Source organism: Enoplosus armatus, chromosome 21, assembly GCF_043641665.1.
Source record: "Enoplosus armatus isolate fEnoArm2 chromosome 21, fEnoArm2.hap1, whole genome shotgun sequence".
NCBI lineage: Eukaryota > Metazoa > Chordata > Actinopteri > Centrarchiformes > Enoplosidae > Enoplosus > Enoplosus armatus.
In genome coordinates, this window is record NC_092200.1 from 19,850,656 (window position 1) to 19,878,293 (window position 27,638).

Sequence of the window (27,638 nt, forward strand, 5' to 3'; positions counted from 1 at the left end):
GACATCATTGTGAGGGCCCTTGACAGTCTACAGAGGCACCACATGAATAACTATCACTTTCAATCAGGCAGCCTTAAATGTTTTCCCCATGGTCACACAAAGGTGTTACCATTTTCAGTGGTATTTTTAATAATACTGGACTTCATTCCAAGATATTAGGGAGGGATATGATTCACTGGGCACCTCTTACTTTCTTGACTTGAGGCCGAGATCAGCAATGAAGGCTCATGGGGTCTCCTGGAATGGGCTCTTGCCTATGGAGGAGTGGAATGGTCCTGGACAGGGTTCTCGAGGGACAGTAACATATATGTTTAACTCTCTACTTCATTAAAATACTGGCAGTTGAAAGGGTATGGGACTCAGCAGCGACGGTCTGGAACCAGATTGGGAGACAGTACGATCCAATTTGAGCAGCACCTCTAAAAAATCTTGCACATCAACTAATACACTTCAAGATGATTCACAGGGCATATGCTACACCTATCAAATGTTTTAAAATGGAACTGTATTCACTGCCAGGATCGGATGCCAGGCACAACAATGCGTATGTTTTGGGAATGAAGAGATTTTTGGACCCATGTTTTGTCTACGATGTCAGAGTTACTAGGATCCACAATCGTACCCAGTCCCGGCCTTTGTCTGCTTAATGGCGACTTGTTTTTATCTCTCACCTTAAATCAGTATCCTGTTAATGAACCAAGTATATGAGCAAAGGACCACATGAGGAATGCTGGGTTTGTCTGTCTCTCAACGGATAAGCTTTTACATAACAATAAGCGAACCACACAGACCAATCTGGTGTGTGCTTATTATAAAGGCACAAGTGGCTGTTTCTTTCCCATTGATAATTAACTTACTAAAGATACAGCCCTATTTACATAGCATCTTGTAAATGTACCACAGTAACAAAATGTTGTGCAAATGTTCAGCAAACAGTCTCTGCGACAACAGGGAGCTGATTTCCTGCCCTGCTTTCAGGCTCAAGTGTGTCACTAGCCCTCATTCCACATTTGTTTTGTTTTTTTGCCATGTGTTAAAAGAGCTGTACGTGGCAGAGAAGTAAGCCTGGCTGCCAATTTGATCCAGTGGCCAACCCCAGTATTGCTCAGGGACAGAGACACTACATGCAAGCTGAGAATTCATACAAGGGCTTTGAGCTCCTATATAGCAATGATTTGTGTTAGCATGCAACAGCTACATTCGCCATGGCATTCTGATAGATGGCTTAATGGCTTATGACACATTTAAGAGCTAAAAGTTACATACCCTATGTAATAAATGACAGGAGGCCTATAAATCTATGCCAAAATACCATGTCAGCCTGCAGACAAATCCCCTGCCTGGTCTTGGCCATCTTCTTTCCTCTGTAAAACAACACCGCGGTCATGCAGTCACCCGTGACAGAGGCCAGGCACTTGTGAATCCCGTTATCCCTAACCCTACTATCAACGTGTCGTTAGTGACTGAATTTGAAATGAGACCGTCTCCTGAATATGGTCTTGCTCTCTGAGTTGCAGTGACCACCACTGCTCCCCTCGCAAACAACTGCTCTTTTGTGTTCATTATTTTATTTCACATTTTATTTATGTATTTGGTAAGCTCAAGAGACATGCTGATGGGTGTCGCCCTGCTGTAACAGGGCATGGTGGAGGCTAAAAAGTACATTAAAAAAAAGTACTTTTTTTTTTTTCTTTTTAAATATGATGTATTGTGTGTCAAATAAAAACTGACATTTTCCTGATCCACAATGTTGGAGCTTAAATGGCATTTTTAACCAAGTTAATGTAAGAATTATTGATGTTGCAGACATCCCACAATAAAATCAGATCATATTGTAATCCTACCTTACAATTATCTCCATGCAAATCTCAAAGTTTATAAGACAGTTGTGCACGTGTCATACTTTGTTTCTTGTAAGCAGGCTCGACTAATGTAATGCTAATAAATAAATTCAATAATGTGGTGGCCAATAAGACACTAAAACACTGCCCCCTCCCTCTAAGCCCAACATTTGCTCTAGGGCCCTACTTTCTTCATAGGGACTAAAGTCATCCTTAAAAATGGGCTCAGAAAATTTACTGGTGACACAGTACATTGATCCCTGATTTGATTTGATTGGAAAATTGCTCGATTACAAAAGCAAGCGCGCAAACAAAGTCAGGTTGCTCTCCTCTGCGTTGCTTTGCTAGTGAATTGCTCCATAATAGGGTTTTTTTGGGGGGGGGGGTTTGTTGCAAATTCAGGTGATGATGAGGAGCCAATTTGTTCTCCATCAGCTAGCTCTTCAGAGTTGTACACCTTGATATTGAATTAAAATGCATTGTAGGTGGTGGTTATATTTTCCCCCATGGCCCCAAATGGGGCAGAGGTAGCCCCAATTATATACTGTACATGTCCCCAAAAGCCCCCCTGTAATAGTAATTTCATCTTTAAACTTTCATTTCTTCTTCTTTTCCTCCTTTAACCCTAAATTCTGGTTGTTTTAAAAATGAAAAGCATGGCATACACCAGAATGAAAACTCATATCACATAGTGAGATTTGAGTCCTTGTATCATGTTTGAACATAATGCATGCAATTCGATTACAAAAAATAAAATCAAAATATAAAGCAAGCGCAACAAAAATATTGTTGACATCCACAGTACAGGCCTTTGTGTTCCTGACTAGAGTCCACCAAAGTACCCACACACCCTGCCAAGAGCTGACCCATATCATTAAGGCGGCACCGGGAGGAAGGGGATTCTCCAGAGATCACAAACCCTCTCTGAAGCTGCAGGGAGGGTCGGCCATCCAACTCCACTAACAGGGTGCCAGAGAGGACCTTTCTGGGTTTTTAATAGAGAGCCCCCTTTACTCTGTGCGCGCACACACTCACACACACACACGACACACCTCCATGATGAAAGCTTTTTGGGAGAATGTTTCATCTCAGTGTGCCTTCAGTGAGGTAGGAAGAACAGGAGTACAAGTTTGAAGATATCTTTATGTGTGAGGTCTGTGTGAAGTGTGTATGTGTGTGCGTGTCTGTACTTAAATGTGAAGTGTTTGTAGTGTGTGTGTGTGTGTTTGTGTGTGTGTGTGTGTGTGTGTGTGCGCCTGATGGGCCCTGAGCTAGCTCCTTACCAGAGTATGAGTTTCACACGCATTTCATTTCCTGCAGTCAGCATCAATTCAAACCCTCCAAGGAATTAACTCTATCTACCTGCTTGTCGTTTTCTCCTGTCGCTCCAGGTGCACCTCACGCACACACACACACACACACACACACACACACACACACATACACAGACACATCGCACACACACACATCGCACACACACACATACACACATATTCCTTTGAAGGTTTTCAGTCTCCTCAGTCAGTCTGCAGGGAAGATAAGACTGGAGCGCTGGAGAAAAGAGAAGTCAAAGTGATGGATGGCGTGCAGAGCTGCCACACAACGCCATACCATTAATGCGTTATTGATTAATGTCTGTCACTGGCCTCCCACTACATAAATGCCCGCACACACGTTCCTGCCCAGCACTGCATCTCCATGCTATCATTAGAAACTGACACTAATTTGCCCCTGAGGGGTTACGCGAGACGTGGCGTTAAAAATAGTTCCACCAAACGTAGGAGTTTGGAGGCTGGTGTCAGTATTTGCAAGTTGAAGCTGCTGATACAGCTGAAAATACCAGTGACTATTTTGCAGCATTATCTAGTATTTTTGTGATGCAGTGTGGCCGTGACAATTGGTCGGTCACTGTCCAACAAATCCAGTCAGAGTAAAATACTGTATCTCTGCAACTACTTGGCCATGAAATCTGGAGTGGATAATTATGGTCCCCAGGGCAGACATACGCTATTATATGCGACAAACAAAGATTTTACACAGATTTTTATGAGCCGTTTGGAAGGTGAGTACAGTTTTGGGGCAGGCAACAATGGAATGAGTGTCTAAAAGTGAAGTTTTAAATGTCATCATCATTAAATCAATAGAAGAGTCCCACTTGCACAAGGACTGGAACAGAATAAGGCAGAGAGAGCGCTGACCAGGGACGCAACCAGCTCCCACCCATCTAAGCAGCTTTCCAGCTGTCTGTCGGCTCCATTCTGTCAAATCAATCATTTCTGAGCTTTTTTAAAAATCCGAATCCGTTACTTGGAAATGTAGTTAAACTTGGCGTGGACTCCCAACACTGTGCAAACAAGCTACAGTTTACATGAACAAATGGATAACATAGGCGATGGGCACAGCAAGAAAGCAAAAACCAAAGCCAAGAACATGCCCCAAAGCGGGGGAAGGGGGGAATCCAGTGGAAACAAACAGGTACAGTTAAGATCTTGTGGTGCAAAAAGCTGAAAAAGGAAACCGTTTGTTTCTTCAAACACCGCTGGTAGGTCCAAATGACCCCTTGACCAACACTTTGGTCCAGTGTCTCAAAAACTACCAGCTGGCTAAAATGACAGCACTGGCCGTCACGTCCCACCTCCTACCAACAGTCATTGATGGTCTCTTTCAACCATGATAGGATTTTTTCTTCTTTTTTTTTTCTAGCCTTAACCAAGTAGTTTGAGAGTCGCTTAAACTTAACCAAAATCATAACTACAACAGCAGCAGGCCAGAAAACACCCAAATGAATTATTCTGGAAGACAATACCGGTAACACTTGACAATACTGGTGCAGGATTCATTGGTTTATACATGAATATTAATAACCCTCGCACGAATCATGACAATTTAACATCACAGATTCATGTTCAATGCCTAAAGCAGATGAGTGATACATAAATGTGTATATTTGACCTTGGGAATAGTAGTAGTATAGGGGCCAATATGCTATATCTGCTATGTTTGACCAATTTTCTATTAGCAGCTTATGGTAATTGTTACTGTGAGTGAATATATCAATGACCAAAGGTAAAATGCCAGACCTCTGCGACTGACCAATGAGAGCCAGAGCAGCATTAACCGGAGTAAAGTGCATATACTGACCCTGTTGGATCCATTTACTAGGCTCAGTAGGCCTGACATGCACAAGTCTTGTCGACATTGACACCGAAACAGAGTGATGATCTCCTTGTTTCTGGGCTGCCTTGCATGATTCGCAGTTCGAAAAAGCCCCTATTCATGCAGCCCCTCAGTTCACCCTTGGTCTGACACAAGCTGTTTGAGCTCCTGTCTCTTTAAGGCCTCCCCCTCCCTAAAAGCCCACTTTCTTCTGATTGGCCAGCTCCCTGCAGCCTACGGAGGGTTAACGATACTCTATAATAGCAGATGACGCATTACAAGCTGCGCCAATGGTATGAAATGGTGTACACTTCCTGTCTCCTAAGTGGGCGTGGTCGCCTCCCCACCGCCTTATTTTGCCACTCTGTCTAATAATATGCGTGCCGCGAGCAGATGACAGCATAAGGAAAGGTAGAAAAAAAACTGTTGGAAAGGGAGCGTTCAGAGTAGTCTGAAACCTGAGCTTTCGACTCACGGGGAGGGATTTAAAAAAATTTTTTTTTTCTACATATGTTTACCTGTAATTTCCCCCCAGGGGATCAATAAAGTATTTCTGATTCTGATTCCAATTATTTGGCAACTTTGGCAACCATTAATATGAATATCCAAAACATTTTGCATATGACAGAAAGCAAGGAAAGCATAATAGGTCCCTTTAACATGACAATAGTTCAGAAATTATTCATCTGTGATCATACTGCTCCACACTCCTCCTCCTCCAGTACATACTTCACTATACCGTACCATCACTGACCAACCTTGTCCACAATACCAAATAAGCCAACATATTTACAAATTGTGAGGAAGCACCAACTCCCTCACCAACTATTTGCTTAACCCCCTCTTTGGTTAAGAAAGGTGGAAAGAATTCTCATATACAATTTTCTTTCTTTTCTTTATTTAATTTATGGTTTCAACATTCATTTAGAAATATATACATACATTATTACATCATTAAGATTTTCTTAAGAATATATTAAGGCATGCTGGCAAAGCCATAACCTGTTTGAGTCCTTTGTGGAGGCCATCTTGTGCTGGTGCTTAAAGAGGAAGCACGCCTCAACTATAGCCCTTTTATGTGGTGTATGAAGTGGGCGGGTTCTCCAATTTGATTGGTCAAAGGATGTGTGATAAATGACAGTGCTGACCTGATAGGCCAGTTTGAACTGGCAAGGCGGGCCTCATACTATAAATGTGAGTGCAATGAGAGAGAGAGGGACTGGTTGAGGAAGAGCAGCACCAGAATTGTTTGAGCGGTGAATGAGTAAGAAGTGTTTTTTTCTAACTCTCTTTTGTTTCATTTTTGTTTGTTTTTCTTTTGTTTTTTGGAGACTGAATAAAAGTCTACCAAATTTTTTCAGCATAACTCCCTGCCTGTGTGATGTTTTTTTGTCCTCCATGAGTCTCACCATGCTTCCCTGCACCTCACCTTGCAACACAAATCATTGGCTAATTATTAAGTATGTTAAAAAGCACAGATGTTGACCATTAGTTCACTGTCAGAAACTTAAAAATGTGTACAGCTTCTGTGCGTTGTCTCCACTGTTGGCAGAAGAGACATTTACATTTTTATATCACGTTTTCCCAACGTATCAAAACAGAAGAAAAAGCAATAAACATTGATATCATACCATATTAAAAATGCTGATACACATTCAATCACGCCTCAGCTAAGAATGGTGATGACAGTTGACATGGTTGCTGGTTGTCATAGTAACGTAACGTAAGTGAGTTTTCCAAGCAAGGAAAAAGCGATGGAGAGATTTTTTTTTTTCACTGTGAATAGAGCTCAAAGACATGCGGACACATCTCGGCCATTAACGCAGTCTGAGACAAACAAACCTGAGCTGGCCAAAAGAACTAAAACAGTGTACAGTAGAAGCGGCTTGGCTGTCCATCACCGCTCTGCTCCATCCACAGGAAGAAAAATGGGGGCAATGGCGTGAAGTAAGCCCAAGAGACAAAAGAAAATACCCTCTTCAGCCAACAAAGATATTGAATAGTTCAAGCGAGTTACAGTGGGAAATGAAATACAATGAGTCAATGCATAATGGGCATGCAAAAGATAAAATGTGGGCTAATTGTAATTTGAACAGAACAAAAGAAACAAATGGAGCAAATTAGCACACTGAATTTTTTACTCATTGTTTAGTTTGAGTTCAATATTTATCTGCACAGCAACGTAGCACATCATCTTTTTTGATGGAGAATACATGATTATGGCATTTACCTCTAAGCAGGTTTCGTGTATGTGGTGCGTAGTACAGGAAAGTTGGAAAAAATAGTAGTAGGGGGTAGTAAGTATGCTCTTGAAAAATTGTGTGCTGTTGATGAACACGATTCTCCCTCAACGCGACGGATAAGGTAAATGGTCAAGAGCTCACATCTGAGAGTTTTTTTATTAGTATTAGTATGAAACGTTTCATAATGTTGTGTTCAATGTATAACAAGACTAAATATAACATGAACGCAGCATTTCCTTTGCCGTGTACTGGTTCTGTCAGAAAGAGCAGCTATGACTCATAGCCTAGCAACAGGCTCAACAGCGACACTTTAATTGACACACATACAGACGAATCAGTGTTGAATTCAGACGTGTTCTGCTTTGTTTATGTTTTTATATTGGGTTAGGAGGTTATAACCAATGGGATAGATCAGGATAAACGGCAGTGTATGCTGAAAACCGGGACATTTTAGTGTTTTACAGATATCTGTCGGGACTTGGGACACCCATCTTGAAACCGGGACAATCCCGGACAAACCGGGACGTCTTGTCACCACAGGCTAACAATCATTGTTAGTGTCTAAACCCTAGCGTTAGTAATTAGTACCAGGAACATGTCGGTCAGATAACAACTATATGTAAACAAGCTGCCCGTAGGAACATGATGGCATACGTTGTTTCCATCTCTGGCCAACACCATGTAGCGTGTTTATTAACATTATCGGTTGCTCGGTTCCCACACCATATTGGCTTGAATGAATAAGCAATTGGACTTAACACAGGCTCAACAGGCCTTTCTAGTTAATCTTCAAATTTTTCCATTTCAGCAATGCCAATGGAGCCAACCCGCCTCATTACATAGGCAATGACGTCACTCCAACATGGCAGCGCGCTAGCTATCTAGCTAGGTAGAAATTAGGGTTTTAACAGCTTTTTTTTAAATCCAATTTTAGGCAAGGTGGTTTTTCTAATATACTAGAAATATACACTGCCAGTGCCAAAAACATGCACGTTTCATGTCCTCCTAAAAACTGTGTTGGAATTTCTGGTCTGGGGGTGCCTAAAGTGGTTCTAGACCTAGTGTGTAAATGTATGACAAATGTATTCCCAGCAATGTGATAATGTGGCAAACAAGACCAGAAGCACTCAACTGGACTGCATTCAACAATTGGATGTTGAAAACTGGGTGCTGGATCCTAAATGTGGTAAAAAAAAAAAACTACAACTTTTTAATGTTGCCACATGAACGTTTCGGGCAAGAGGTATTCTGGTGACCGCAACCAGCACCACAAGTACATCCCAACAGTGGGAGCCACAACCTTTTCAGGCACAGAGGCACATGTACTAAAACATGAAAAATACTAAAACATGAAAAGCCAAGGAACCACAAACCAAATTATATTCACTTCATAGAAAACAACGAGCCGGAAAGAACAGTCCCCTTGGGAATGAGGGTATCAAGGAACTGTATCCAATATGCCTCCCTTTGGAGAAGGATACCACCTCTACATGTAGTTCACTCAGGCTGTGGTTATGACTATTAGCCACCTATGATTTATCGTCATGATTACGAATAACACTTGTGTACACAGATCCTGGTTTTTAACTCTTGTTTTCCTAAAATAATACAAATTACATGGGCAATACAATGGGTAAACCCCATATTTAGTGCTACACCTCACCTTAATGTCCACACCAGACTTGGGATGGGTGAATTGATTGCCCTTGATCCTTAATCCTTAATCATAGAATAGCAGTGCATACAGTTATGACAAGAAAAAAAAATCCCACTTGGGATCTGAGACAGGCAAATCTGACTTCACTAGGTAATCACATAAATTGGAGAACCTCTAATAAAAGTGATTCGGCAAAATTTTAAATGGACTTTGCAATTTGAGGGTAATTTTTCGATATGCACCAGCATCTACTCAGTCCTTGTTTGACTGACAACAAACTGCAAGCAATGTAGGCCATCATGAACTAAAGCCAAACAAGAAAACTGCTTCTTCAATAAAGTGCCAACTAACCTTTGTGAAATAAATCCACCTGGACTGTGGTTACACCCTCCACTCTCTCATCACACTTGTAAACAACTTTACAAATTCAAAACTGTAAGGAGCCCTGGAAATCCTGGACCCCACTCTGGGAGCTTCCGATATAGGCAACATCATCAACTATGTCTTGGTGGCATGCACACTCATACACACTCTGTCTCTCCCTCCCAGTGCCGCAAACACACCCCAATCCCATTTGATTTCTCCCCTCAGGAGTGGGGATAAATCAGCAGGTTTGAACCTGGCAGTGTCGGTCCAAGAGTTTTCCCTCTTGTCCTGTTCTACTTCCAGCTCACAGTCTGTGTTCATAATGGAAACTCAAGCTAGAATGGAGTCTGTCTCTCTGCATACTCAAACATCCATTGCTGATTGTGTGTGTGTGTGTGTGGGGGGGGGGGGGGGTGAAATGCCACCACTGAAGCGTCAAATTCCTATGAAAAATGGAATTCCTTCAAATAGTAAAGCATGTTTTGGGTTACCTTTGACTTGAGGCACTTTGCTCTTTTTCACTCTTCTGATTGCACTTTCAATGTATTCAGATTTTTAGAGGAGTTCTTAAAATCAGTGCCTGCAGGTACTTTGAAAAGCAAAACAAAATCAACACTAAACACTAACATGGCCTATATTGTAAGCTTCACACAAGAGTTCTTAACTAATTGAGTACCCCCCAAGTGTTCATTTCCACTCATATTCCTCAATGAGAGAATTGCTTAGTTTCATTTTACTAATGCTTTAAAAATTCACACAGCAACAAAACCTTGCAGGGTAACATAACATCTAAAGCAAAACAAAACAGAGCTCATGGTTGTGGCTTCCAAGGCCCTGCTACAGAAGGTTAGGAGATCTTCTCCTGGACGACTGCTCCATCTGCCCATCCCCTGAAGTCCGCAACCTGGGTGTCAGTTTTGATTCCACCTTCTCATTCTAGTCACACATCAAATCCGTTACCAAATCTGCTTTCTACCGTCTAAAAGGCATCTCTAGACTCCGGCCATCACTCACAGACTCAGTGGCAGAGACCCTCATTAATGCCTTCATCACACCCTGTCTGGATTACTGCAACAGACCCCTGTCCGGGGTGACCCACCAAATCCCTGGACAGGCAACAGTATGTACAAAACTCAGCTGCCAAGGTTCTCACCCGCACCAAGCCCTGGGAGCAGGGATCACCCCCACCCTCATCCACCTCCACTGGCTCCCTCCATACCTTGCCCCCCAGTACCTGTCAGACCTCCTCTACCCCTATACCCCATCCAGGAACCTGCGATCCTCGGACTCAGGTCTGCTCACCACCCCTAACACCCACCAGCAGACTTTAGGAGACAGAGCTTTCAGTGTGGCAGCCCCCGCCTCTCTACCGACAGAGATCCTTCTAATGTAAAGCATCCTTGGGTCCCCTGAAAGGTGCTATATAAATGCAAGGTGCAAGATGCAAGGGAAATGTAATTGCTGCTTGGATTATATTCTGCGGCAACATTTTTTTTCCAATCCAGTTAGTAATGACATCTTTACCCCTAATGTCCACTGAATGTGCTGCGTCTTCAGAAGCAGAGCATCTTCAGCAGCCACATTTCCAATATCTATAATAATATTTTTTTTTTGTATCTTACAAGCATTCTGAATGCACATTTGCTGCTCACTTATGATCAATATAGCATCTACTTTGTGACTGTACTTTAATTACTGGTTGCAGCATGCCCTCTGATCTGATCATTTTGTGGGTATCTCCTATATAGTTTCACAGACTTTAGAGGAAATGTGACTTACACAAAAGAACTGAACAGAAAGTCTTGGTGTTCAGTATGTAAGCAAAGACTAAGTCAAGGACTAATGGAATGCACTGAATACTAATTTCAAGTAAACTGCCAATAAATAAAAGGCATTTATATACATTCACAAGTGAATTTCAGGCTTCTGAGACACCCCAGCTAAAATGGACTCAGTTGTAAAGTGAAGAGAGCAGAGAAAAGAGCCTTGAGTGGGTTACCCTAAACCGGCTCACAAATCCAGTCAGTGGGCATTGGCACGCTGGCTGGAATGGCAGCAGATCATCTCAGGAAACAGTGGAAATTGGGGGGGGGGGTTATACTGCAGAAAGGAGGCCAGGGTAGATGATTGAGTGTCCAAAGCAAAAGACTCTGACACCAGAGACAGGAGTTCACATATTACTGTAGGTTTAGACTGCTAAAATGTGCGGTTTTGGTTAAATATAGAATAAGACTAAGAATCTACAGCCATGCTAGTGGCTCTGTGAGGCTGTACTCAATGCTAACATCAGCATGATAACATGCTCTCAATGACGATGTTTACAATCTAATGCCTGGCAGGTATGTTTACCACGCTCACCGTCATAAGTGTAGTGTGTTAGCATGCTAACATTTGCTATTTATCTCAAAACAACTACAGCTGAGGCTAATGGGAATGTCATTAGTTTTGCAGGAATTTGCTCATAAAGCAAAGTATTCAATTTTTGACCCGATGGTGACACTAGATGAAAAGTCAGAAGTTATTACAATTCATCCTGAGGGAGACGTGAATGTCTAAACCAAATGGCAACCCATCCCACAGTTGTTGAGATGGTTCACTTCAAACCACAAATGTCAACCTTACGGTGGTGCCAGAGGAAAAGTTGGGGGATCGCCAAAGTCATTAGGAAGGCGTCGTTAGGGACCACGAAAGTCTGTACAAAACTTTGTGTTAATCCATCTAGTAGATTTTGAGTTATTTCACTGGATAAGTGAAAATTTTGACCTGCTTCTGGCGCTAGAGGAAAAGTCCGAAGGATTCATCCTCTAGGGATGATGAAGGTCTGGAAATCTATCAGCAGATAGTTGTTGAGATATTTCAGTTTGGCTGACCGGCAGATTAACATCTCTCCCAGACTCACCCACACTACTAGCCCCACTAGTCACACTAGTCTTGTGCTTCAAGTCAGCATTTGACACGACCTTTTCCAAACCTTAAGCGCTTTGAGTTGCCTAAACCATAAATTGTCCGTCATGCTTTAGTTGCCAGAATAATGTTTTGTGGGGAAAATACACAAAATACATTGACAGTAAATTTGCAGAAATGTTCAATATGAAAACTTCCTTGTAAAACATGTAATCCATTACATTTCCGACAACGGCTTTGCTAATGGAAATTAGTTACGAATGTACATTATAGGAGGCAGGCCTGAGTCCCATTTGGTGTCACGTGGTTTCATTTTTTAGTCACCACCTCGTCCTTAAGTGGTCAAAGCTGTCAGTGTTATGGTGCAATTAATTTTTACTGCACCACATTCTTATGAAAATACCTTGAAATAAACAACTCTCTTCCTTGGGGATATTGAAAGGCAAGACATCAAAGGAGTGTGATGCACTGAAGGTGAGCACACTCCTCGCATTAAATAATACAGCTATAAAGATCAAAATTTAATGCATCTCCTACTCATCAAGACTCATTTGTGATTTAAAGCACTTCTAAAGGAATAAAAGCAGCCTAATTTCAGAATGAAGATCTTGCCCAGATCGCCTGAAAGAAGAGTGAGAGTAGGTTTGAACTGTTTGTGGCAGAACAAAGGTAAGATATTCCGAGTCTATTTTAATGTCTCTTTGAAAAAAATTAAGCCTATCAAATATGGGGGTTTATTGATGCAGAACTTTTTGCCCTCTAAATCAGTGCTTATTTCATCTTACATAAAGGAGTTCTCTCCCCCTGTACCGGCTCTGCTCACTTCTTAGGGGGAATTTAACAAGTATATCAAACACATGAAACTCATCATCTCAACAGTTTCAGCCATGCTAATGCTGTAATCCAATTAGCAAAGTCATGTTTGTAGATTATGAGCTCTCACTCTAGAACCAAAACCACATGAGCCTGAAAGTACACACACCATGAAGAGAACATAAAGATAGTATCAACATTCTCATAATGTGATATTTGGCCCCACTAGTGTGTCCCTATAAAACACTGTGGGGATGTTTAATTATTCACGCCATGCTCTAGTGTTGTCTTTTGGGCTAATCTTCAGGTTAAAAACCAGTTCTTATAGACACAGGGAGCGGTACAGACACTGTATTATACCGCACAAGTGGCAGCTATGGACACTAAACTCATTGAGTTCGTTCTGGTCTTTCTGCTGGTTTCTGCATTGTTTATAACTGCATCCAGGGATTAGTTAATAGCGCTCTGTAATGCTGCGATGCTACCCGGGAAGAGGCTGGATGTCCCCCGTACGCAGAGGGGGAAGTGATGGGGAAGCCATGCTGGGGCTTGAGGAGGAGACCCAGCCCGACCTTCCCTCAATCATCATGGGGAATGGGAGATCCCCAAAAAGATCCACGACTTAACGGTGCCGACCCGGGAACCAGAGGGAATACAGAGAGTTTAGCGTTATGCTGTTGACGGAGACATGGCTAACCGCACTAACTCTGGTATGCTACGTTGGGCGGTTTCCCAATGATGCCTGCGGACTGGACAAAGGAGAGTGGTAAGAGGAAAGGAGGAGGGCTGGCAGTGTCTGCTCATGATAGATGGTGTAACTCTGGATGGAGTAAATGAGATTGTCCATAATTAAATAGTTTTGGTTTTCATTGTTTTAATTGACTTGGCCTGTAATGATCGGCTGCTCCCACCAATTTCTAGTGCCATGAAATTACGCACATGTAGCCAATGTTAATTGGTAGCCTATTAACAGGCATGCAGGATATATAAAATATTCGGATTTACCTCCAAGCAGGTGTTAAGATGGTATATCTAGCCATGCTGGAAGATATTGTAGCCCAAGCCTGGCCTTACCATGGTCACTCCACTGCTTTTCTGGTTTCCACCTCAGACACTATTGTTTCAACTTCTTCAGACGTGAAATCCTTGCTTTTTTATATTCCCCCATGTGCTGGCGCTGACGTGGCCCGTGATGTTGTGCGCTCAGTTACAATCAGGCTGCAGACACAGCACCCGCATGCCCTCCTTCTTATTTCTGGTGACATTAATGACGACTCTCCGTCCTCCACTCGGCCCATACTCACTCAATACGTGCCACACCAGAGACAATAAAACACTGGATTTGTTTTATGCCAACACCATGGATATAACTATATATAATTCATCACCCCTCCCTTCCCTGGGAAGATCTGATCACAATCTGGTGCACCTCCTGCCTGTGTGCAAACCTCTTGTACACTGTCAACTTGTACAACTGTCACTCACGCGGTGAAAAGATGGTCCGGCGAGGCTGACGAGGCTTTGAAGGACGGTTTTGTTGCAGCTGTGTGGGAAGTACTTGGTGATCCTCATGGGGAGGACATTGACAGTCTCACACACTGTACGGATTATATCAACTTCTGGGTGGAGAATGCCATACCCACCAGGACTGTATGGTGTTTTTCCCAACTACAAACCCTGGATTACTCCTGACATAAAGGCTCTCCTTGGGGAAAAAAAGAGGGCCTTGGAGAAAGTAATTTCAGCTCAACTGATATCTTGAATGAATAATAGTGTTTTTAACAGTTTCCAGCCTGGTTTTAGAGCGCTTCATAGCACCGAGACAGCTCTCTATTATTATAGAGACGGCATTATGTCACTAATGACATAATGCTGAATGCAGACAGAGGTGACAGCTCGATTTTAGTTCTTTTAGATTTAAGTGCCGCCGTTGATACAGTCGATCATGGTGTCCTCTTACACCGTTTGGGTAGGCACCAACGGCTCGGCCCTCACTTTATTACGCTCATACCTCTCCAACAGAACTTTTTCTGTCGCTCTAGGTAACTCCACCTCCTCAACGGCTCCGTTGAGTTGTGGTGTCCCTCAAGGCTCGGTGCTTGGCCCCCTTCTGTTTTCTTTATATATGCTGCCTCTTGGCCAGATTATTCAAAATCATGATCGTGCCTTACCATTTTTATACTGACGACACTCAGTGATTCATGCCATTAAAGCCCACAGATCCCAGCAGCCTAGCAAATCTTACAACTTGTCCCTCTGATATTAAATCCTTGATGTCCCAAAATGTTCTTAAAGTCAATGATGATAAGTCTGAGGTCATTCTAAATTCATCCCAAATTCCATCAGCTACTCAGGTGCCATTCTTGGCAGTCAAACAATAATGTCAAGTAATATTAAGCAATCTGCCAGGATTCTTGGGGTGACATTTGATGCTAACCTCCGCTTTGACGATCAAGTCAAAGATGTTGTTCAGTCCTGTTTCTTCCAGCTCCAGACTATCTCCAATATTTGGTCATTTTTATATTGCTCATCTACAAAAGGTTGTTCATGCTTTTATCTATTCTTGGCTTGATTACTGCAATGCACTTTACTCTGGTATCAGCCAGGGCTCCCTCCATCGTCTTCAGTTGGTACAAAATGCTGCTGCTCGTCTCATTACTGGGACTAAAAGGCATGATCACATTACCCCTGTGCTTGCTTCCCTACGCTGGCTCCCTGTTAGATTTTGAATTGATTTTACATTTTTATTGCTCACTTTCAAGGCCTTAAACGGCCTTGCTCCTAAATACATCTGATTTATTGACCTGGTATGTGCCCTCTCGACCACTAAGATCCGCGGATGGAGCCCTGCCGTTAACTCCAAGATCATGATTCGTGACTAAGGGTGATCGAGCTTTTGCTACCAGAGGTCCTAAACGATGGAACTCTCTGCCTACAGAACTCAGACACTAAGACCCTAGCTTCTTTTAAATCTCTTTCATCTTTTTTTTTTGTCCTTACTTCCTTTGTGCTCATTTCCTTTTTATCTGCCTTGTCTGGTTTTATTTCCTTTTGTAAAGCACTTTGTAACATTGTTATAAAAAAAAAAGTGCTGTATAAATAAAGTTTGTTATTGAAGTCAGGAAACAAGGAGGAGCTGAAGAATGTACAGAAGGAGCTGAGGAAGAGGATTAGGGAGGGAAAAAAACAGCTAAAGGAGGAAAATGGAGGATCAGCTGCAGCAGAACAATATCAGCAGAGTATGGAGGGGCCTTGAAATGTCTAGATGGTAACCCTGGAAACTCCCGCGAGATTTGTCCCCGTTGTTTTACAAACACAGCTTTCACCCAGGAGACTGCTGTTCGCTGTGAAACCACGTCGATAAATAAACGTTGACTTTAACCCAATCCGTGATCTTTTCCTAAACCTAACCAAACATCCTCCCTACATAGACTTTGTTGCTCTTTATACTACTTCAAGATTAATGAATATACTACATCATAATTCAGACACAGACATTATTACAGTACAGCAACAATATTTAATAATAATTAAATAGTTAAGAAAAAGTTAATAAGTCCCCTCCTTTTATAAGCAACCTAATGTGGAAAGAGCACCACCCCTGAATTGCAAAGTTGAAGGTAGCTCCAGTTACAAGTTACAGTTGTCAAAAATAACTCAAGTATTTCCTTTATCTTTATTCTGTCCTTACATTGTGTTACAGGAATATGTTCTTGAAAATATTCTTCGTTTTCTAACATCTTAGTCTCCGAGCTTGCTTTAGGATGAGGAATGCTATGTGTTCTGCCTTCGCTGCCTTATTGCTATTAACAGGCAATCAGACGTGTCGCAAGACAAATAAAGCAGCTGAGACAAGGTCTTCAAGAATCCCCAATGTGGGGCCTTGCTTCTTACAAAACAGGGAGCAGGACATTTCTGCCCTGAAGTCAATTTTAATTACTCTGTTCTTGTAATGTTGTTTTCTTAGTATGCTTTTGTAAATATTACTATTATATAAGTGACTTAGCTGTTTAAATATTCGGTATAAACTTTGCGTGTTTGTATTTGTCATGTAGCTGTTTAGATTAGATTTGTTTTGATGATTTGATTTGTTGTTGCCATTTATTTAATCAATTTCAATCTAGTCCATAGCAACACTAACTGAATTGACCAATCTGGTCAAATTCTGGACCGGATGGGAGTCTTTCCATGGAGGTAGTTGTGCCCCCCCCGAGCCGAAGAGCAAGTGGGAACCGGAACAGGAGTCGTTCATGGCTTGGTTCGCTGGTGGTCGGTGAATGAAATCATCAGTATGTATGTGCACTTGCCAGACACCATTTGATCTTGTACTAAAAGATGCTGCTGTAACTTTTAAGACTGTTGGCTGTCAAAACTGTTGAGTTGAAAATGTGAATGTTTAAAGGGTTGTTGGCTGAGTTGTTGCGCTTGCAAAACTGAACGGAACTGTCACTTGAGAGGGAGGACTTCACACAGATTCTCCAGGACATGCAGAGTCCCTGCCCTCCTTATGCTACCGAATGAACACACCTGATTAAGTGATATATGCATGTTTTTGACCTAAGTTTGACATATCTGAAGTTTTAAAATAGTCCTTGTAAATTATCTCTGCACTCAAAGAAACCATTCAAGCACGAGTCAAAAGACTGTACTGGTTATATTTTGTTTCAGACTGAAGGGGGTGCAAGCCCTTTGCAGTGTTACGAAACGTCTGTCCATCTCAGCTTTCACATAAAAATGTGGTGCGCGTGAAGTCATGTCAAGTTTTCTGGCTCAAGGTTGACACACTCCATTTTTAAGCCAGCGTTAGCTAGTGTGACAAACTGTTGGCGCTGTAGTCCTCTAGATAGAAATCAATTCACAGGCTCTTATAGGCAACCAAGAAAGTCGGGGGGAAGGTCTTATTGTTTAAGTTATGTTACTCTCACACATGGCAATAAAAAATTATTAATACATGTAAAAAAAAAATTTTTTTTAAATGGTTACTTCAAGTTTTCCACAATAGACTTAATAAATAACTCACATGAATAAATACATTCCCACAGTACTTATAATTGTTGTACGAGCCCCCCCGGGGAATTCTTTTGCCTGAACACCCTGGGAGAAGGAGAGCAGACAGAGGTAAGTTTTGCAACACAACGTGCATCCAATAGACTAGTTTCTATTAAGTTTAGCGAGAATCTATCTATCTTTATCTTTCACAAACAATTATTTTACTACGACTGACTCATATATCAATGTGCATTAATTTGCTTGTTCACAGGCGAACGACGAGGTGGAGCGGCCCAGCGTCCCCGCTGTGAAACACCCGACTCGAGTGCACTGCGATATATAATGTATGTAATGTATTCTTACCATACATGCAAATATGTTTTACCAGCTATCATTTCCGTCTAGTGATATCATCCACAATTAATAATAGCTCTAGTAATGGCGACCCGTCATTACACTGAGGAAGCCCTCTTCTTCAAGGTAGTGGAGAACATCACATTAGATGCTTGTTACAGCTGCCCACAGGTCTCTTCACAGCAGCTCAATCTTGGAAAATTAGACTATCAGACTAAATACTATTTTAATTTTTTTTAAATGTGCTTCCCCTCAACTTCTCACATCCCCAAATAAACAATTACCGACGTCATTATTATTTTTTTAAAATAAGGTTATTATGCAGAACAAGTGCACAAAAATTTATTTTTTTGCAAAATATAGTCCAACTGATTTAATGTTTAAAAACGCCAAAAACCACGGCGGTTAAAACTTTGAACCTGAATCAGGTACAGTATGGCTTTGTTATTCAATTCAATTTCAATTCAATTCAATTCAATTCAATTTATTTATTTATATAGCGCCACATCACAACAAAGTCATCTCATGACACTTTACAAAATAGAGCAGGTCTAGACCGACTCTTTATAATGTTATTACAGAGACCCAACAGTTCCCACCATGAGCAAGCACTTTGGCGACAGTGGCAAGGAAAAACTTCCTTTTAAGAGGCAGAAACCTTGAGCAGAACCAGACTCTAGGTGGGCGGTCATCTGCTTTGACCGGTTGGGTTTTAGGGAGAGAGAGAGAGAGAGAGAGAGAGACAGAGACAGAGAGATAGACATAGAGACACAGATAGACAGACAGACAGACAGATAGGTAGGCAAAGATGTATGGCAGCACTAACAGTAGAAATAGCTGTAATATTAGCTGAGATTAATAATAGGAGCTTTAATAGTGACAGAACTACGACTAAACATAATAACTGTAGTGATGAGAGTCAGGCAGGCCCATGGCGGCAGCAGCACCCAGGCGTACCAGGACCACGATCCACAGCGACCTACGAGTCGACAAAGCACAAAGAAACTCCGGGGAAGAAATAAAGTTAGTAACATGCATTGGACTGTGATGAATGTGCAAAGATGAAGAGGGAGAGGAGGAAAGCTCAGTGCATCATGGGAAGTCCCCCGGCAGTGTAGGCCTATAGCAGCATAACTAGGGGGCTGGTCCAGGCAGGCCTGAGCCAGCCCTTAACTATAAGCGTTATCAAAAAGCAAAGTTTTAAGCCTACTCTTAAAAGTAGAGAGTGTGTCTGCCTCCCGGACCCAAACTGGGAGCCGATTCCACAGGAGAGGAGCTTGATAGCTGAAGGCTCTGGCTCCTGTTCTGTTTTTGGAGACTCTAGGAACCACAAGCAGCCCTGCATTCTGGGAGCGGAGTGCTCTAGTGGGGTAATAAGGTACTATGAGCTCTTTAAGATATGATGGTGCCTGACCAGTAAGAGCTTTGTAGGTGAGGAGAAGGATTTTAAACTCTATTCTAGATTTTACAGGGAGCCAGTGCAGAGAAGCTAATACAGGAGAAATATGATCTCTTTTCCTGGTTCCTGTCAGTACACGTGCTGCAGCATTCTGGATCAGCTGGAGAGTCCTCAGGGACTTATTGGGACAGCCTGATAATAAAGAATTGCAATAATCCAGCCTAGACGTGACAAATGCATGGACTAATTTTTCTGCATCTGGTTGAGACAGGATCTTCCTGATTTTTGCAATATTACGGAGGTGAAAAAAGGCAGTCCGTGAAGTTTGTTTTACGTGGGAGTTAAAGGACATGTCCTGATCAAAGACAACTCCGAGATTCCTCACGGTGGCGCTGGAGGCCAGGGCAATGCCATCTAGGGTAACAATATCCTTAGATATTGTATTTCTGAGGTGTTCAGGGCCAAGAACAATAACTTCTGTCTTGTCTGAGTTCAACATCAGATAATTACAGGTCATCCAGGTCTTTATGTCCTTAAGGCATGCTTGGAGGTTGGCTAACTGATGAGGTTCTTCTGGCTTGATCGATAAATATAGCTGGGTATCATCTGCATAGCAATGAAAATGTATGGAGTGTTTTCTAATAATATCCCCTAAAGGAAGCATATATAAGGTGAATAGTATTGGTCCAAGCACAGAACCTTGTGGAACTCCATGACTGACTTTGGCGTACATGGAGGATTCATCGTTAACATGTACAAACTGAGATCGATCTGATAAATACGACTTAAACCAGCTTAGTGCGGTTCCTTTGATGCCAATTAAATGTTCCAGTCTCTGTAATAGGATATGATGGTCAATGGTGTCGAATGCAGCACTAAGATCTAACAAAACAAGTATAGAGACCAGTCCTTTGTCTGATGCAGTGAGAAGGTCATTTGTAACTTTCACCAGTGCCGTCTCTGTGCTATGATGAGCTCTGAAACCTGACTGAAAGTCCTCAAGCAATCTATTGTCATGTAGAAAGTCACACAGCTGGTTGGCGACTGCTTTCTCAAGGATCTTGGAGAGAAAGGGGAGGTTAGATATAGGTCTATAGTTGGCTAAAACCTCTGGATCAAGTGTGGTCTTTTTAAGAAGAGGTTTAATTACAGCAACTTTAAAGGACTGTGGTACGTAGCCTGTTAATAAAGACAGATTGATCATGTCTAGTAAAGAAGTGCTGACTAAAGGTAAAACCTCTTTGAGCAGCCAGGTTGGGATGGGGTCTAAGAGACAAGTTGATGGCTTAGATGAAGAGATAGTTTTAGTAATTTGGTGAAGGTCAATGGGAGAAAAGCAATCTAAATATACATCAGGTTTTACAGCTATTTCTGAGATTCCTGTGTTTGAAGGTAAGGTACCACCTGAAGACAGGAGGTGATCAATTCTGTCTCTAATAGTTAGAATTTTATCATTAAAGAAGCTCATGAAGTCATTACTGCTGAGGCTTATAGGAATACATGGCTCAATAGAGCTGTGACTCTCTGTCAGCCTGGCTACAGTGCTGAAGAGAAACCTGGGGTTGTTCTTGTTCTCTTCTATTAATGTTGAGTAATAGGCTGCTCTGGCTTTACAGAGGGCCTTCCTATAAGTTCTAAGACTATCTTGCCAAATTAAACGTGATTCCTCTAGTTTGGTGGAGCGCCATTTCCTTTCAAGTTTCTGCACTGTTTGCTTTAATTTGCGGGTTTGGGTGTTATACCATGGAGCTGACTTTCTTTGTTTTATTATCTTCTTTTTAAGAGGGGCAATAGAGTCAAGTGTCAATCGCATTGAGCCTGCAGCACTGTCAACAACCTTGTCTATTTGAGAGGGACGAAGGTTAGCATAGGAGTCCTCAGTTGTATTGAGACATGGCATTGAATTTAATGCCGATGGAATCACTTCCTTAAATTTAGCTACAGCACTATCAGATAGATATCTGGTGTAGACTTTTTTGCCTAATGGCGTGTAGTCCAGTAATAGGAATTCAAAAGTTATTAAATAATGGTCCGATAACAAAGGATTCTGTGGAAAGACAGTTAGATGTTCAATTTCAAGTCCATATGTCAGAACCAGGTCGAGGGTGTGATTAAAACAGTGAGTGGGTTTCTGTACCCTCTGACAGAAGCCAATCGAATCCAATAAAGAGGTAAATGCAGTACCAAGGCTATCCTTATCAACATCCACATGAATATTAAAATCCCCTACGATAATGACTTTGTCTGTTTTAAGGACTAAACCTGATAAAAACTCTGAGAATTCAGATAAGAATTCAGAGTATGGACCTGGAGCGCGATAGACTATAACGAATAAGACTGGCTGCAATGATAATAGTAATAGTAATCCTTCCATCTCATTACATCAACCAGCCAATATGGTCTCTTGAGGACAACGTTCACATGATGGTCTGAAGACAACATCAGAGAACATACATTTGGTTACATACGATGACAATTTATCGTTTGTTGCGAGACGGATGCAGAGGAAGTGAGATGTTGATGGCTCTCCTCAGATTGTGACTCTTTGATTCAGTTTCGATCGACTTTTTCTCATTTGCTTTAAAGCGATTCTCTTCCAATCTTTTCTCAAAGATCAAAATAAAGCACTCGTCTTAGGCACATGCACACATTGTGCGTAGGTGAATTTCCATTCTTCTGCATGTCACCCAGAGGTACGCAGGCATTCCAGATATATCCAAAGAGGGAGAAGGCTGTTTGGTAATGGTGCACCGGAGAGCAGCGTGAGACAAATGAAATGAAAACAGTGAAAGGCATACAGTTCATTTTCCTGTGTTTATTCGCAGTAGGTCGGGGTATATGCAACATATTGAGACACCTGCTGAGTCAGTGCTGGAGGGGGGGGGTCATAAATTATGGAATGAGGCCTTGAAGCACAGTGTGATACATCTGAAAACACTATGCCTAACGGCACGGTATGAGGCAGGGGACGTGCATACTGATGACACAAACACTGTCACTGACATGTACAACAAGCTGATGATGCCCTTGACTCAACTTGACAACTAGACACCCCATCACCTCGGAGTACAAAACCACAAAAATACATTTTGGCTAAAGAATGTATTCCATTCGGGTTATTTCCTCTCAAATATGTAGTTATTATTTAGATGTCATGTGCCATTATAATGAATACAGTACAAACCAATCCATAGTTTTCACTACATTTGTTGAGTTTGATGCATAAAAGCCACTAATTCAACGCTGCGTTTGGATTGCCATGAATGTATTCAGATGTTCAGGCTGTGGTGAGCCTTCATGTTGAAAGCCAATTGAAGCCCCATTTCCACCAAGTATTAACGTGATGTATGTCTGGATACTTTATCAGGATAGTAACAGCTGATCCACTGGTATTTGTATTTACACCTGACATTGTTAAGCGCTTAATGTTGGATCTTAACATGCAATTTAGAAAGGCAAGACATCGTATTGATCAGATCACAGACTACAAACAGCGTATAAGAGCAATGCTACAATTTGTAGTCTGGTAGTGTGATAATATGCTATACTAGTTCCAAAAAAAAACTTGAATCATAACTTCCAAACACAGTGCGGTTTCCCTACTTGCTAAATGAGCACATCCGCCAAGGTCAAACGGGTGGGAGAATACCGGAAATGTAATGTGACCATACCTTTAACAATATAAAAGGCACAACCTGGTGGCGGAAGCTGTGCAACACATCCAAAAGCATTCATTATGAACTCAGTACATCTTGGAATCTAAACATGGTCTTTCTGGTGTACCAGCTACGAGAGACATGCCCCCCCCCCCCTCCCCCCGTACGTGTGTGCGCAGCTTTACCCGTCTATATGTCCCGACAACAACCCTCCATGTAGTCTGAGCCAGCACTAGCCTGTTTCGGTTCAGTGCCGGCGGTTTCGACAGTCTCAGCGGTCAACAGAGCTGCTGCTTTGGGGTCCTGGCTGCACTGGTTCTAGGGTTGAAGGGCCATGTTCCGACAGTTCAGACTGTATTTTACTTTCTTATGCGCTGATGTGTTTGCAGAAGCATCCAGTCCATTGCAATATTGATAGCTGTGGTTAGCTCGGCTTAACGGCTCAAACAGGATGAAGTTACTGCGGGGGCTGTTAAAGATTGATTTAACCATGCAGTAGCCTCAGAAAGGCTGAATAACAACAACATACGGCTACTGTTACAAAATCAAAGAAAACATTTATTAATCAGAGCACTCATATAAGAAGGTAGCACTAGCAGAGCGCTGAATATTTTTTGAATTTATGAACTATTCTCAAAATCAGCTGGGGAGAGCGCATAGAGACAGCTATTTGCGGCTGGCATCTCCATCACTTTCTCTCTCCAAAAGTTCTATTTACAACCATGAAAAGCAGCAGGCTAAGAAACTAAACTAAGTGATGTGTTCTGTTTGTCTGTGTGTCTATCTGGGTGGCATGGTAGCACAGTGGTTGGCACTGTTGCATGGGAGGTACAGCAGGGTAGAGCTGGTTGGGGGTTTGATCACCTGGTTCCTCCTGTCATGTCGAAGTGTCCTTCAGAGACAAGTGAGTCCTTCAAGACACTGAACCCTTAGTTGCTCCCGATGGAGACCAGCACTTTGCCTGCTTTATTCTTTTTAATGTCTTAGAGTGGAAGGGGATGATTGAAACATCTTTTTACTGGAAGTGTTGCAATATAGGGGCTTTTTTGGGGATACAGTGATTTGCAACTTAAAAAGAATGTGGGACAGGGTTGTAAAGTGGGACCCCCTTGGACCCCCTAGTTCCGGCACCTTTGACAAGAGAAGCCTTCGCGTGTACTGCTTTTCCTTTTTCTCTAGCCTGCTTTCTGATTGCAGTTGATCTGGGCTGACCTCTTTCACCCGAAGTTTCTCAGCCTTTAAAGCTGTCTTATTGGCTCACTAGCTCATACATTAACCAGCTGACACTCACTACAACTCTCTCCATCCTACCTCACGCATCCATGCATTGTTTCCTTTGCTGACCTTTCTAATTACCAAATTTGTATTTTATCCCATGCACAGATTCCCTTTTGTCACACTAACTGAGCCATTTTGCAGCACTTTGTGTTACTCTAATGGCAAATATGCCTTTCTGGGAATTAGCAAGGCAATTATCCCATTACGACTGGGCATGCTGATGCAAAATACCTGATTTATACTTCTACCAAGGGGATTATTTTAGTCCTGTTTTCTTTCTGTTCTTCACAAACAGTTTTCAGTGAAACGTGGTGGAAAGCTCGGCAATGGTCAAGGAATAAGTGATTACATTTTTATGCAAAACCAGGTTTTTTTAACTTGACGTCTCATGAAATCTGATGTGAAAACATCTAGTCAGCTTCAAAATATTACAAAAGGGAGGAAATTAAAATTGCTCAATCAATTTTTAATGTTTGTGGTGTGTGGTACTAATGAAAATGTTGTTTCCTAGTTTTTATTTTCATGTCAACTCAAACAACTTCATTGCTTACTTGTAGCAATGCCTCCCTTCATGCACACACCAAAAGGTGATTAATCACTGGGAGCTGGTGTCATATGGGTCAAGCTGGAAAAAAAAACAAAAACAACAACCTGAAACCATCCTTTTTGCTGTGTTGTACAAACTTAGTGTATTTGGAGTCCTATTGTTAGAGGGTATAGAGCTGCTGAAAGAGTGAACCTGGAAATTTGGAGTAGATAAGATAAAATATTAAAGGTAAAATATTAGTGTGGTGAATTATGCTTTAGGGTCCCAGCTAAACCAAGGAACACACTACATGATTTAAAGACTGATTATTACCCTGATTTTGCCAAGACTAGGGTTGGGTATTAAGAACCGGGTCCAAGTTGGAACCGATTCCAAATTTTGAAGAACCGTGGATTCGATAAGGCGTGTGCATTTTGATGCTGCTTATCGGTTCCTAACTTTAGCATATTTCGGTCGTGCTCCCGACAGTCCATAAAAGTTGCATTTACCTGCCAGGACCCGCTACGCAGACCTAACGTTGCATGACTTGTTACACAGGTACATCAGCTAAGCATGTGAGAAAGAGACGCTTTGGTTTGCATCCTGGAGCATGGCTGAACGCAGCGAACGCTCGAAGGTTTGGCTTAGCTTCACAAAAAAAGTATAATGACACAGCAAAATGTAACACCTGCAGTAAGGACATTTCGTGAAAGGGAGGAAGTGCCCCAAACATGACGAAGCATTTACACCAACACGGCGTGAATCTGGAGGAATGCACCGTGTTCGATGTGTTGTGGTCGCCCCAGAATACTAGCTAACGTTAACATTAACATTCCTCTTGTAGATAGAAGGTAAACAAATGATGTCTACAAATCATTCTGACATATATTTTTCTTAGATATGACTTCGGAGAGCACCCCTCCACCTCTGGTTCTTCCCCAGGGAGCCCCCACTAGTACTGAAACTCCTTTCGCTTTAGTCATGAAGGGGTAGATGATTTAGGATGAATGTCATGGTTGAGTTCAGCTATATCCACGGACTGAAGAGCCTTCTTTCATCAGAAACCGCTCAAAAAATGTAGGAATCGGAACCAAGAACTGGATTTGATAAGCGGAGTTGGAATCGGAATCGAGAAAATTGAAACGATACCCAACCCTAGGCAAGACAACTGCTTTTCAAGATGATTGTCCACACGTCTGTATACAACCGAGCATGTGATCTTGTAGTGTGTTGGGCTTTTAGGATTCAATACTCTTCCTGACAACCAATCCTCAGTCCAGCCAATAGTTTTAAAACGTTATAATGACAGAAGTGTTCACAGACAGTGGTTGCCTTTTGACTGCAAAATATGTGATGCCCTGATTTAGTTTCTAAACATGCACTCAGAAGGAAGAGGAGATGCTGTAGGAAAGGGAAAGCCAAAGAGAAAGAGGCGCAACTGGAGACAAGGAAAAGGGGAAAGCAAACAAGTTGAGAGAGAAGGCAGAGGTGCGGAAACAACAGAGGAGAAAATAAGTTGATTGTTTCATGGACGGAGGGAGGGAGGAGGGAAAAGTGAGAGACGTGGAAGAGGTGTACAGTCGCACTGCAGTAACACGACAACCTTTATCTTGTATCCAGAATTATGAACACCAGGAGGGTTCTGCTCAAATTAGCACAGCGGCAGATAACTGTTACAGGATTTCTCATTTGATTTTACACACGACACAAGTAAGGCCCGTGCTTCCACTGTAATTAACGCAGCTGCAAGTGCTGCTACCCTGTCAGAAACAAAATCCACATAGAACATACACAAAAACTACAAATGCAAAAGTCTTCTTTTACAGTGAGAGGATTGTCGCAGGAGCATAACACCAAAGAAGTGCTACGGAAAAAGGCAAGAGGGATAAATAAGAAGGCGGCAGTAGCAGCAGGTAGAGGTGGGGAGGAGAGAGGGATATAAATAAGGTGAAAGGAAGGTGTTAGAGGAGGAGAGAGTGGATTGATTGTTGCCCTGCAGCTCAGGAAACAATCATAGAGCAGCGGCGTTCATGACCTCCCGCAGAAGGCTTTATTACTCGGTGTTATCTGCTGTTGAGAGGACCTCCGCATGCTGAACCCGCTCCGTTTATTTCTGCAGACCTCTGCTGAAATCGAGTACGGCCGTTAGCGGATGGTTCTAATTTACTTACAGTTGGAAGACATGTTAAAGGTTTCAACAGAGGCATTTGTTGGTGCTGTTAGTCCAGGAGTCACTTGCAAAGTCGACACACATTGAATCCTCCAGTGCTGAAGCCGCTGTAAAAAACGTTTAGTAGGCATAACAGCCTGGATCTCCCGAGTAGAAAAATATTTTATAACGTATTAAAACAAAGAGCCTAGCAAACAGGACTTTTGTAACGGGCTAATTAATGATCAAAAACAGCCGACAGGTTAACAAAACGGAAACTTGTAGTTGCATTTTTCAGACCTCAGAT